This window comes from Camelus bactrianus, unplaced genomic scaffold (assembly GCF_048773025.1).
Source record: "Camelus bactrianus isolate YW-2024 breed Bactrian camel unplaced genomic scaffold, ASM4877302v1 HiC_scaffold_136, whole genome shotgun sequence".
NCBI classification, from domain to species: domain Eukaryota; kingdom Metazoa; phylum Chordata; class Mammalia; order Artiodactyla; family Camelidae; genus Camelus; species Camelus bactrianus.
In genome coordinates this window covers 1-11897 of record NW_027413904.1, presented here as the reverse complement: position 1 = coordinate 11897, position 11897 = coordinate 1, and the positions used below count along the sequence as shown (strand labels likewise).

The 11897-nt window shown below is 52.8% G+C and overlaps 2 long non-coding RNA genes and 1 other non-coding gene across 5 annotated transcripts; 2 read left to right on the top strand and 1 right to left on the bottom strand.

Moving 5' to 3' along the window:
• The first annotated feature begins 233 nt into the window (after nt 1-233).
• On the top strand, nt 234-5010 carry LOC141576582 (uncharacterized). Of its 2 annotated transcripts, none has more exons than XR_012504997.1 (3): nt 234-1974; nt 2983-3140; nt 3529-5010. It is a non-coding gene; the product is annotated as an uncharacterized LOC141576582 (long non-coding RNA). The 2 variants fall into 2 exon arrangements; XR_012504998.1 differs by lacking the exon at nt 3529-5010 and adding an exon at nt 3282-3486.
• On the top strand, nt 1801-1909 carry LOC141576584 (U6 spliceosomal RNA). Its single transcript, XR_012505000.1, has one exon. It is a non-coding gene; the product is annotated as a U6 spliceosomal RNA (small nuclear RNA).
• An 829-nt stretch (nt 5011-5839) lies between the features above and the next one.
• On the bottom strand, nt 5840-11888 carry LOC141576581 (uncharacterized). Of its 2 annotated transcripts, XR_012504995.1 has the most exons (3): nt 8887-11888; nt 7844-8635; nt 5840-7553 (listed from the first exon to the last, which is right to left on the bottom strand). It is a non-coding gene; the product is annotated as an uncharacterized LOC141576581 (long non-coding RNA). The 2 variants fall into 2 exon arrangements; XR_012504996.1 differs by lacking the exon at nt 7844-8635.
• Between the last annotated feature and the right edge of the window lie 9 nt (nt 11889-11897).

Below are 11897 nucleotides of genomic sequence, written 5' to 3'. Positions count from 1 at the left end.
TGGCTCGTCAGGGACGGGGTCGGGGAGGGCGATCTTTCGGCAACACCCGCAGAAGTTTCCCTGAGTGGCAGGAACCAGCGTGGCCCTCAGGCCTCAGCCCCGCAGGCAGGCAGGCAGGCAGGCAGGCAGGCAGGCAGGCAGGCAGGCAGGCAGGCAGAGTTGGAGCGACCGTTGGTCCCGCCCCCGCCCGCGCACCACCCCCCCCCCCCGCCCCCGCCGCTGCTTCCGCCGCCGCCGCCGCCACCGCCGCCGCCGCCGCCTCACAGGCCTTCTCCACCGATCGGTCCCAAATCGACTGACTGTCTCCTGGAAGCGGGGGCGGGGACGTCAGGAGGATCCATTCGGCAGGGCCTCGTTCAATCGCTTCATTCAAATGCAGAAAGCTCTGTGCTCAGGTCAGAGCCTTTGACTTGGCCTCCGGCTCCTCTCTGTTGAACGGCTTTTGTTCTTTGGTTTCAATTTCCCCACCCTTAGGCCACCCCGTCCCAACTGCACGGAGGGAGGCGGGAGGGAGGGGGAGAATCTCGCCTGGTCTCAGGCCAAAGGAGTCCCCTCCTTTTCCTAATCTGGGTAAACCCCACTACACCGTTTGAGAATCATGGAAGGGCATGGAAGCAGACCTCTGACTTGATAGATTCCTCTGGGATGGGAGACTTTAAAAAAACAAAATTCTTTTTCCCCTGCTTCCAGGGAGGCAGAAAGGAGGGCCAGAGTGTTCCTCTTGCCTCGGGCAGTTCTTTGTTTGTTTCTTTCCTTCTTTTGTTAAATCATTTTTTTTTCCTTTTTTTCTTCCAGTTTTATTGAGACAGAGTTGACATACAGCAGTGTATACTTTGGGGGGGGGGGGCGGGGAGAGGAATTCGATTTTATGTATTTATTTTTGACCGGAGGTACTGGGGATTAAACCCAGGACCTTGTGCTTGCTTGCTAAGCACACACTCTACCACTGACCTATACCCTCCCCCTTGGCCAGTTGTGAAGTCCCTTTCATTCAGCATAGTCCATCGGGCACATTTTGGGGCAGCCTACTCTGGACCCCAACATTTCCCTATTCTGTAACTTCCCTGGAAGTTTTACACATTAAAAGCTGGGCTGTTGACTGTGCATGTGCGTCCATGCGTGCGTGCGTGCGTGCGTGCGTGCGTCTGAGCGTGCATGCGTGCGTGTGGTGTGGGGGCAGGAGGGAGGGAATAGTTTCCTAGAGGGCCTGCGTTTCATGGACCCAGTTTCTTAGTTCTGAGAACAGGTCTGTTCAAGGAAACAGTTGTAGTATCTCGTCTCAGGAGGCGGTGGTGTCGATGGGCTTCTGAAGCTAGGCCTAGGGAGCAAGCAGTCAGGTATCGCCTAAGAGGCACTTGTGTGGAAAACCAAAGTACAGCACAAAAGTTAATCATTGGAGCAGATGAGAAACCAGATTCAGGGCCGGGAGTAGGGGGTCAGTCTAGTAGGAGATTTCCACACATCGGGGTCATCGAAATGGCTCGAGCAGTTTGAAATGCCTCTGATGATGTCCTGGGGTGTTCGGCTCAACTCTCTGAGCGGCTCCTCCAAAAACAGGCCCTAGGATGGTTTCCACAGGAGCTGTTGTGGCCATTTCTCTGACGTTTACCTCCCGTTGTCCAGCTTCAGTCTGCAGGGCTTCAGGAGACGGAGCATTTTAGTACTCAATGATGCCAAGACAAAAGGGTGAGAGAAAATGGGAAACGTTCGTGGAGATGGTCCTAGGCAGATAGTGGAGGCAACTAGAAGACCTTCAGTCTCCGGGCCGGCTTTCAGGTTGAGACAAAAACCCTAAGGCAAGCGCTTGCTGCCACAGCACATCGACTAACACGGGAACCATCCAGAGAAGATCAGCACGGCCCCTGAACGTGGACGACACACGCACATACGTGAAGAGTTCCGTAGCTTTAGTGATGTCAGTCACCCAGAGGAAGACAGATATCCTATGCCATCACTTCTAGGTGGGATCTGAAAGTAAGTCAAGACACCCATCCATACATAAATAACTCCATTTTAAAAAGACTCCAAGGAACCTATTTACAAACCAGAAACAGACTGGACTCGCAGACATGGAAAAGAAACCGATGGTTAACACAGGGGACAGGGTAGGGTGGAGGAATGGGGGAGGGCAGAGGGATAAATCAGGAGTTTGGGATTAGCAGATATAAACCACCCTATACAAACTAGGTACACAAGTAGGTCCTACTGTCTAGCACAGGGAACTATGTTCAATAGCTTGTAATAACCTATCCTGAAAAAGTATACGTGTGTGTGTGTGTGTGTGTGTGTGTGTGTGTGTGTGTGTGTGTGTGTGTGTGAATAAGTGAATCACTATGCCGTACGTCATAAATGAACACAACATTGTAAGTCAACTATACTTCCATTGACAGAGAGTTCCTACAATAAACAGGCAGGCAGGCAGGCAGGCAGGCAGGCAGGCAGGCAGGCAGACAGACAGACACAGACACAGACACAGACACACAGACACACAGACACAGACACACAGACACACACACACACACACACACACACACACACACACACACACACACACACACACACACACACCACAGACACAGGGGAACCCTAAGGAAAACGAGTAGCACTAGTATCTCTTATCCATGCATGTCTATCCCAGTTTAATGGAAACCTAAGTTTTTGCCTCCAAGTCAATGATGCTAATAACTCTGCTGCCAAGAATAGAAAAATCCTCACGGAGGATTTCTGAATCCCAGAAGGGTCAGGGAGGGAGAAAAAGAGAAAGGGGGTTCCATTCTGCTGACAGAGGTATGATATTTACCATGTGGGTGTCCGCCTCTAAAAGGGAAGGAAGGGGAAAAAACAAAAGTTTATTTTCCCTTGTATCTGAAAAGAAAAAAATTTAAAACTCAATCCTCTTGGAGACAAGAAGTCGTACACACCTCATGTCACTGATTCTCCTCCTCCACCTCCTCCTCCTCCTTCCTCTACTTCTTCTTCTAGTCTATATCTCCCATGGATTCTGACGACCTTGCCTGATGATGGCGGGTGATGGGGGCAGAGATCGATCCTTCTGAGAAGTAAGTTGGCAAGCGCTTTAGTGAAGCCTCGTAGGATTTACCCAGCGAAGCGAGTGCCTTCGTCCCTGGAGGCTGCGGAAAGTATGTCCCCAAGTCACATACGCATGTGTTTGTCTTTTGTTGTCGTCGTTGTTGTTGTTGTTGTTGGTGGTGGTGGTGGTGGTGGTGGTGTGTGTGTGTTTGTTTGTTTGTTTGTTTGTTTGTTTGTTTGTTTGTTTGTAGCAGTGTCCTGGCCATGCTGATGGCATCAGGCTTGCAGCGGGGGAAGGAAGGCTTCAACCCCTTTGGAAGTCATACCTACCATCCCAAGAACGTCTGGATGACCCCTACTATGTGGCAGTTGAATGGGGGCCAGTTACTGGGGTTCAGCGGGTCCAGAGAGAGGAGGTCTGAGGCCTCTGGGGACAAAACGTTTGTACGTATGTATGTATGTGTGTATGGCCAGTTGACTGTTTTTGCGGTCCTATAGGAATCTTCCTGCCCCTGTCTATTGAACAATGGGAGTCATCTTCCAAGTGCCCTGACACCAGACACCACGGTGGGTGAAGGAATGCGGGTGGGGTGGGGGTGGGTGGGGGAGGTCATCCAGGGAGCTGGGAGAAACCGAGCACGTCCGTGGGTCGGTGGGTCGGCCTGTCGGATGGTCGCCATGCTGGGTTTCCCCTAACCCAGGCCATTTGCCGAATGGACAGAACAGACTGGGGCCACGTGTGCCACCCACCCTCTTTCCGGAGGCTGTGGTCCACTGTGTTTGCATGAAAGTCAGTGAAGGAGGCATCTCCTTGGGACTCGGTTCTGTCCCTTTCACGAGAGCCTCCACTTTGGATGACAGCCAGCCAGCCAGCCAGCCCTCGATGCCAGGGCAGTAGACGACTGCCAGGAATATCCCATCCTTTCTGGAACCCTGAGTGTACCCACCTGTACAGACACAAGGCTGAAGAATACATGACGTTCCTTCCTAGTTGACAGCACTCCCCATGTCACTGAAACAGTGTCCAGTACGCTGACGTCATCTCCTCCCTCTCCCACACCCCCGCACGCGCACAAACACTGCGCGCGCGCGCGCACACACACACACACACACACACACACACACACACACTCTGTCTGTCTGTCTGTCTGTCTGTCTGTCTGTCTTCTAAGGATGGAGAAGAGTTTGCTGAGCTATTTCGGGTGCCCTCTCATCCTAGTTCCTATCTCCAAGTTGGTTCAAAGTCCAAAAGGCGGTCAAGCACTTAATCAGATAGGTCCCTCGTAAAGAATGCCTCCCACATCACGACGACAGGCTTCTTAGGCCAGCCGAGAAGCTCCTTCAGTTCTGCGCCCATCTTGGCTCTAAGTTGATATCAGTCTGTTACGGAAATGACAGGCCAGCCAAGAAACAAGCACCACTCGGAGGGTTGGAGTACTCAGATTTATTACGCCGGCGGGCTCAGAGGGGCTTCTGCTCCGAAGCTCTGAGCACCTCCAAGACGTGCACATGAGGTTTCATAGGGTTAATTACAAATATGGGTCTATTCGCCAATAAGGCTCAAACAACAAAAAGCAAAGGATCAGTACACTGGAGCTTATCAATTTGGAACAGATCACGTTACTGACACTTGTTGAGCTTGGATTTACGAGTTAGCTTGTTAGCCCAGTAAACTGACACTAAACTTCAGATTTACGAGTTAGCCCAGCAGAACTTAGATCAGTAAACGGACACTTATCACACTTAGATTTGTGACTTTAGCTTGTTAGCCCAGCTGGGCTTTTCCTTTACAAGTCCTCCAGGATCCAAGAAAGCCACGTTGGAAAACAAGTGGTGATTCTGATGGGACAGGAGATCAGTCATTTGGGGGCGAAGGGTGGGGTAGGGAGACATACCAGCCAGTCTGTCTGTTTTCACCCAGTGTGGGAGCCGTCCCAAAGAGATAACTCGAGAAGAGAGAAACAGGGAGTTGACAAAGAACACGTGCAGTGGCGTGCCCTCCCCCCCACCCCAGGAGAAGGCCAAGCCAGAAGTCCCTCCGGATGGCGGGCTCCGGACTCCGGCTTCCAGGGGAAGCGATTTTTTTTTCCTCCCCATTTCAGGCCCGGAAGAAGAGGGAGAGGCAGAGTGTCCTTCTCGGGCATCCGCTGTTTCTGAAGCACGCTTGTTGCCAAAAGTTCGGCCCCCGTCCCCGACGAGCCCAAGAATCCAGAGACAAGGTCTTGGAGCTTAGAAGCAAAGAGGCCATTTTATCGCTCTGCCGGGCAAAGGGGATTCACAGCAGGCTAGCGTCTTCAAAACTGTGTACCCACCTTGGGGATGGAGTGGGTGGGGTGGTTCTAGAGCCATAGCTCAAACAATCGGGCATCGATCACCATCCACAGAATCGTTTTCTCATCAGAAGACTCAGAATGGTGTCACGATGCCTCCAGGTGACCCATTCTATAGAGGCTGGTGGTTAGATCTCGTTATCTCATAAGCACTCAAGGTGTGGCCTTCTTGGTCACTCAGGCTATTTTGTCAGGTCACTAGTCCCGTGACCGACCTTCTCCTCGGAGAAAGACTCAGAGACCCAGCATGATGATGACTTTCAATGAGTGAAATACAGTAGAAACAGTAAGATCGATAGCTTCCAGTTTCAACAACAGGCCTGGAACCGTGAGCAGCAACCAGTCAGTCAGGACAGTTGACCGTTTTCAGGGCGAGCATAAGAAACCGAATGACACCCCCCCCCCCCCAGCAAATGAATGAATGAATGACCTAATGATCCTCCCCTCCCCCCCCCGCCAAAAAAAGAAGAAGCAATCCGTTAGCCTAATTCCGGCCATTTTATTCATCCTCCTTCACCCTGAAGCCCCAGTCACCCACGTGCCACAGTGGTCTGTTTTCTGGTTTCCTCCACCACCCCACCCCCCACCAACCACCACCCCGCCAACATCCCCCTATGCCCAACCACCGCCCCAAGTGTGGGACTGGACGGGGGTGCAGGGGGGCTGAGGGGGCGGCAATGGCGGCTTGAGGTGAGGGTGGGGAGTGTTCCGCCCAGATCGTATAGGAAGCTCAAACACAGCTGCAGTACGAGACAAGATGGTAGATTTCTGTGGGTCCTCCCTCCTCTTAAAATCCTTCCTAAGGAGGAGACAGACAGAAAGAGAAACATCACCCTCACTCCCAACGCCTCCTGCGCCCTCGATGCGCCCCAAAACAACAACAAGAAAAACAAAAACAAACACGACCACAAATAAGTCGCTATCCCTGGGGAAGAAGGATTCGATGGCATGGGGATATCATTCTAAAATTCATTCCCTCTTCATCACATTTCATGGAAACCGATTGCAATCTATGAGGCCCTGTGAAGGTAGGGGTTGGGGGGGTAGGGAGGAGGGAGGGAAGTGAAGGGGGGAGAGAGAGAGAGAGAGAGAGAGAGAGAGAGAGAGAGAGCAGAGGAGAGGAGGGATAAAAGGGGAGAGGACAGGAAAGGAGAGGAGGGAAAAGAGGGGAGGGGAGGGGAAATGAGAAGAGGCGAGGGGAGAGGAGAAGAGGGAGAGGAGAGGAGTGGAGGGGAGAAGAGAGGAGTGGAGGGGTGAGGGGGAAGGGGGGAGAACAGGGAAGAGGAGAGGAGGGGAGAGGAGAGGAAAGAGAGACAAGGGAGACAGACAGACACGCATGCGCGCGCGCGCGCACACACACACACACACACAGAATAGCGAAATGGAGAGAGAGGCAGAGAGAGAGAGAGAGACAGACAGACAGACAGACAGACACGGATCTAGGTCAGGGACACTACACATGGGTATTCTTCTGAGTGATTTTATGTGTTTTCTCAATCGCCACCTCTATGGAGATAAAAATCGCTCCCATAAGATGAAGGGAGTCCTTCTGCCACGGCCCGCGGCCCCGCCCACCAGCACCGCTTGTGTTTGTCAGGGATTCCAAGCCAAAGCACGTGGAGGAGCGGGAGAGCTTCCTGGCAGCCCAAGGAGGAGGAAAGTCCGGCAGCATGAGAGAGGTGGTTGGCACGGGGAAGCTGGAGGCCGGCTGACGAGAAGATGGGTGAGGGGGCAGGGAGGAGGGTTTCCCAAGTTGGAGAGCCAAGACGAGGGAGGGGAGCTGTCGGTGGCTGCGTTCTGACCCCGACCCCAACCCTGACTGGAGCGGATCCCTGAAAGGAGGCGGTTCGGGCTCTCTGGCCGAGAACGCCCCTCTCTTCCTCTTTGTGCAGAAACACCTTCCGCGGACCGAGAAAGTCCATCCCGAGACCCTCGTCGGAAGAGTCCTTTCCAGACCCATCACGATCCTCCTGGGCCTAGGGGTCCAGGGGATGGGGCGGGGCCTCCATTCGATCCGTCTTCCGTCCGTCCGTCCGTCCATCCACAAGATCTTGAACATCCATGTAGGATTCTGGATGGTAGCAGTTTTCCAGGATCCTCCAAATCCTTGTAAGTCCTCTCCTGGCAGATTCGACCCCTAGGTCGTACCGCGCAGCACAGGGCACTAGATTCAGTCCCTCGGGACGAGGGTTCCTGAAAAAGACCAGGAAAAAGAAGAACAGAATCACTATGGTGTGCACCAGCCAGAAACCAGCACCACCTTGTCACTCGAACAGACTTGCAAAAGGCGGGGTAGGGAGAGAAAGTCATAGGATGGCTACCATCCCTCCCACCCCCACCCCACAAGCCAAGCCCCAGACCATCGTCATCCCTGCTCCCCCTCCCCTCCCCTTTCCTCTCCCTTCCCCCTCCCCCTCCCCCTCCCCTCCATCGACGCCCGCCTCCCGCTTGTACCCCACTCCTCTGAACCCAGCACCACCCACCCCAGCCTGGACGGGCTCGGCTCAGATCGGCTCGGCTCGGCTCAGCCCGGCCCGGCCCGGCCCGGCCCGGCCCGGCCCGTCCGTCCGGTCGACTTCTTCGCAGGGTCTAAAATAGCGCCCGGCCGACAGGCAGGTGGCACATGGCACATGGCAGGGGAGCGAGCGGGACGGTTCGGGATCTCTGGGTGGCAGGGACACGCGGCCGGACAACCTGGCGTGCGTTTCTCCGCTCGGGGGGGCCTCGACCAGAGACCGTGGTACGGGGAACGGGGACACACACACACACACACACACCACACACACCACACACACACACCACACACACCACACACAGACACACAGACACACAGACACAGACACAGACACACACACACACACACACACACACACACACACACACACACACACACAGACACACACCTTCACCCCCACCCCCAAACCTCTGACAGCTTTCGTTTGTTTTCGGCCGACCGTCCCTCGATGAGGTACGAGTGCCTTGGCTGGGGCTGGGGGGGGGGGGGTGGAGTTCCTCCCTCCACAACGACCCCACACGGGCTCTGTTCTGGTCACCCGAGTCCTCTTCCAAGTCAGACCACAGGCCTCCATCACCCGGCGCGAGCACTCGGGGAAACAGTCACCATCCTCATCGCTCCGCTCCACCTCTACACGTGAAGAACTGTTCCCAGCCCACGGCACTCCACCCCACCCCACGCCCCGATGCCACCCACCGCAGTGGAGAGAAACGAGACGAATCCACAGACGTGCATCAATCCGATGAAGAAAACGACGGCCCTATTCCAAGGAAGCATAGATATCTAGGTAGGAGATTCATCGAGTACTATGGAGGCGGTGGGAAAGGGGGGGGTTGCGGTGGGGAGGGTCTAGAGATCAGGCAGTACAGCCCATGCTTAGCATGCAAAAAATAAAGGTCCAGGGTTCAATCCCCAGCACCTACTCTTCAAAAATAACCCGAGAAGAAGCAAGACGGCGGAGTAGAAGGACGCTCGTAGCTCACCCTCTCCCACAAATACACCAAAACTCACATCGACGGACCCACTCGGCCAATCAGACCACCTGCGGAACTCCGACAGAACACCGCCCTCTTCGAAAGACAAAGACGCCCAAAATCTGGTAGGAGAAAAGGAGAAAAGAAAGAGTCAAAAGCAAAACAGTGCGGGAGGGACCGGCAGAGGAGGAATAGGGCTCGTTCGCCAAACCTCCCCCTCTCCCACGGAGAGGCCGACGGGACGGTGGGGGAGCCTCCGAGTCTCTGATCTGCCCGGAGCGCCCCTTGACCGACCGATCCAAGTGAAACGGGCACAGAGGGTCCCCGCGACACCCAGCCCGAGTCGCAGGCCGGCAGCCGGGGGCCGGGACAGGCCGCACGAGCCGGGCAGAGGACCGTGTCGGCGGCACCACGCGCCGTGGCCGGGAGGGGATACAGAGCAGAACAACCCGCCCCCCCAACCCGTCCATTACGGGGAAAGAAAGGCAAAGCAACACGGCCGGTGTGCCCTGGGGGGAGGGGCGCCGTAGCCTCCATCTCCTCAGACCCGCGGCGCCATCACCGGCCCTTCTCGCGAGAAGAGAGGCGGGGCGCAGCCACAGCCGCCATAGCCCCTGGCGCGCGGCGCGCAGCGCGCGGGCGGGGGCGGGAGCGGGGGCGGGGCCGAGACTCGAATCCGCACCCGTGGGCTCTGCAACCTCCTAGGCAGGACTGAGACTCGTTTTCAGCCTGAGGCAGATATTATATATCTGCCCCGGTACCTCAGAGAACTCGCGCCACCAAGACTAAGAAGGAGCCGAGTTTTGGAATGCAGCAGGGGCGGGGCGGTTCCACGGTCTTCCCCGAGCCCACCTACGGAGAGGAGCGCCGACCCGAGGCGGAGCACACAGCCGCACAGAGCAGCGGAGCGACCGGCGCCGGGAGAGGGCAGGCGGCCAGCCACCCTCCCTCCTTCCCGGCAGGAACGCAGCATCCGAACGCGGTGCCAGGAGGGGGCGCGATCTACTTGCCCACAGGCACCGAGGGCAGCACAGACGAGGGCGCCGACAGAGGGCCCGCGGAAAAAGCAAGCTGAGTTCACGAAACAGGGCGACGACAGAAAGACTTCTCGGTGAAACCGTTAAGAGCGCACCGTCTCCAGGAGAACACATCCTTTTTTTTTTTTTTCCTCTTTTTTTTTTTTTTTTTCGTTTCCTTTGTCTTTTTTAATCTCTTTTATATCGGTTTTACCTTCTGTTACCTTTTTAACCTTTACTTTTGAACAGTCGTATACGTTTACGGTTTTAATCCCTTTTAAATGTTTCATTTCAAGTCTTTTCATTATTATTATTTTTAAACATCCACCCCCTTCCCTTTTTCATTCTCTTGGTTTTGATCTCCTGTTACTGGTTATTCACAGGTTTCAAATATTGTTTCTCGATTTTTTTCCTCCTTTTTATTAAGGTTATTAAAAGACGTCTCAACTCGATCGCTATTCTGCTTCCACTTACTCTTCTATTCATGATTACACACCGTCTTCAAACCTTTTCTTTCTCCCGTCTTTTAAAATCCTCTGTTTTATCTTTTGTTAAAATCTGTTCTATTTCCGATTACCTTTTAAAAATTTACTTTTGAAACAATTGTATATTATTTTCTGATCTTTTCTATTTGTTTTTAAAGGCTTTTAGAAGACGTCTCAACTCAATTGCTATTCTGCTTCAACTTGCTCTTCTATTATTGATCGTACACTGTTTTCAAACCTTTTTTTCTCCATTCTTTTAACATCCTGCCCCCACCCCCCTCTCTCCCTCTCCCCCTCTGTCTCTGTCTCTGTCTCTCTCTCTCTCCCCCTATCCCCCTCTCTCTTTTAAAGTTTTATGCCTGCGTAGGCTTTCGATAAATACATAAACTCCTTAAGGACCCCAATAGATAACTGATACTCCTTAAGCCACAGTGCCAGAGAGATAGGAGCATTATGAAGAAGCAGAGGAACCACTCCCAATTAAAAGAGCCAGAGAAATTCCCTGAAAGCACGATCCATGAAATAGACGTGGATGGCCTGCTCGATCAAGATTTCCAAAAAGGAGTGATCCAAGTCCTGAAGGAACTCCAAGAGATAGTGTTGAGAGATATACTATACGTCAAAAACGAAATCGAAGCTATAAAGAAGAGTCAAGGAGAACTGGTCAACTCATTGGCTGAAATGAGAACTGGTCTAAAGGCTGTCCAAAGCAGGCTAGATCACGCAGAGGAACGAATAAGTGGCCTAGAAGGCAGGACAACAGAAAGAACCCAATCAGAACAGCTGAGAGAAAAACCAATAAAGAACAACGAAAACCATCTTAGGGACCTAAGGGACCCTCGAAAGCGTGCCCATCTACGCACAATAGGGGTTCCAGAAGGGGAAGAAAGAACCAAGGGGACCGAAAAGGTATTCGAAGAAAGCATGACTGAAAATTTCCCAAATCTAAAGAAGGAATCAGATATCCAAGTCCAGGAGGCTCAGAGGGTACCCAACAGAAAGAACTCAAACAGGCCCACACCAAGACATAGGCTAATCAAGATGGCCAGAGTCAAGGATAAAGCAATGATCCTAAATGCCTTTAGGCAAGAGAAAAACAAAGAGTGAGTTCCAAGGGAACCCCCATAAGGCTCTCAGCGGATTTCTCTACACAAACACTACAGGCCAGAAGGGAGTGGCAAGATCTATTGAAATTCTTGAATGAAAAACAAAACAAAACAAAACAAAACAAAACAAAACAAACAAAAAGAAGCAGCCTAGGATACTCTATCCAGCAAAGCTATCCTTTAGAATAGAAGGGGAGGTAAAGAACTTCACAGACAAGCAAAAACGAAAAGAGTTTAGCAACACTGAACCCATGCTAAAAGAAACATCAACAGGTCTACTCTAAATAGAGAAGAAGGAGGATGGTACAAAAATGAGACCACTCATCACCGGAAAGGTGATCACTACCATTCATTCCAAACGGAATAAACACAAAATTGTAAAAAGAAGACATCTAAATCATTAAGAGTGGCAGAGGGAAGCAAGAAAATAATAGAGACTTT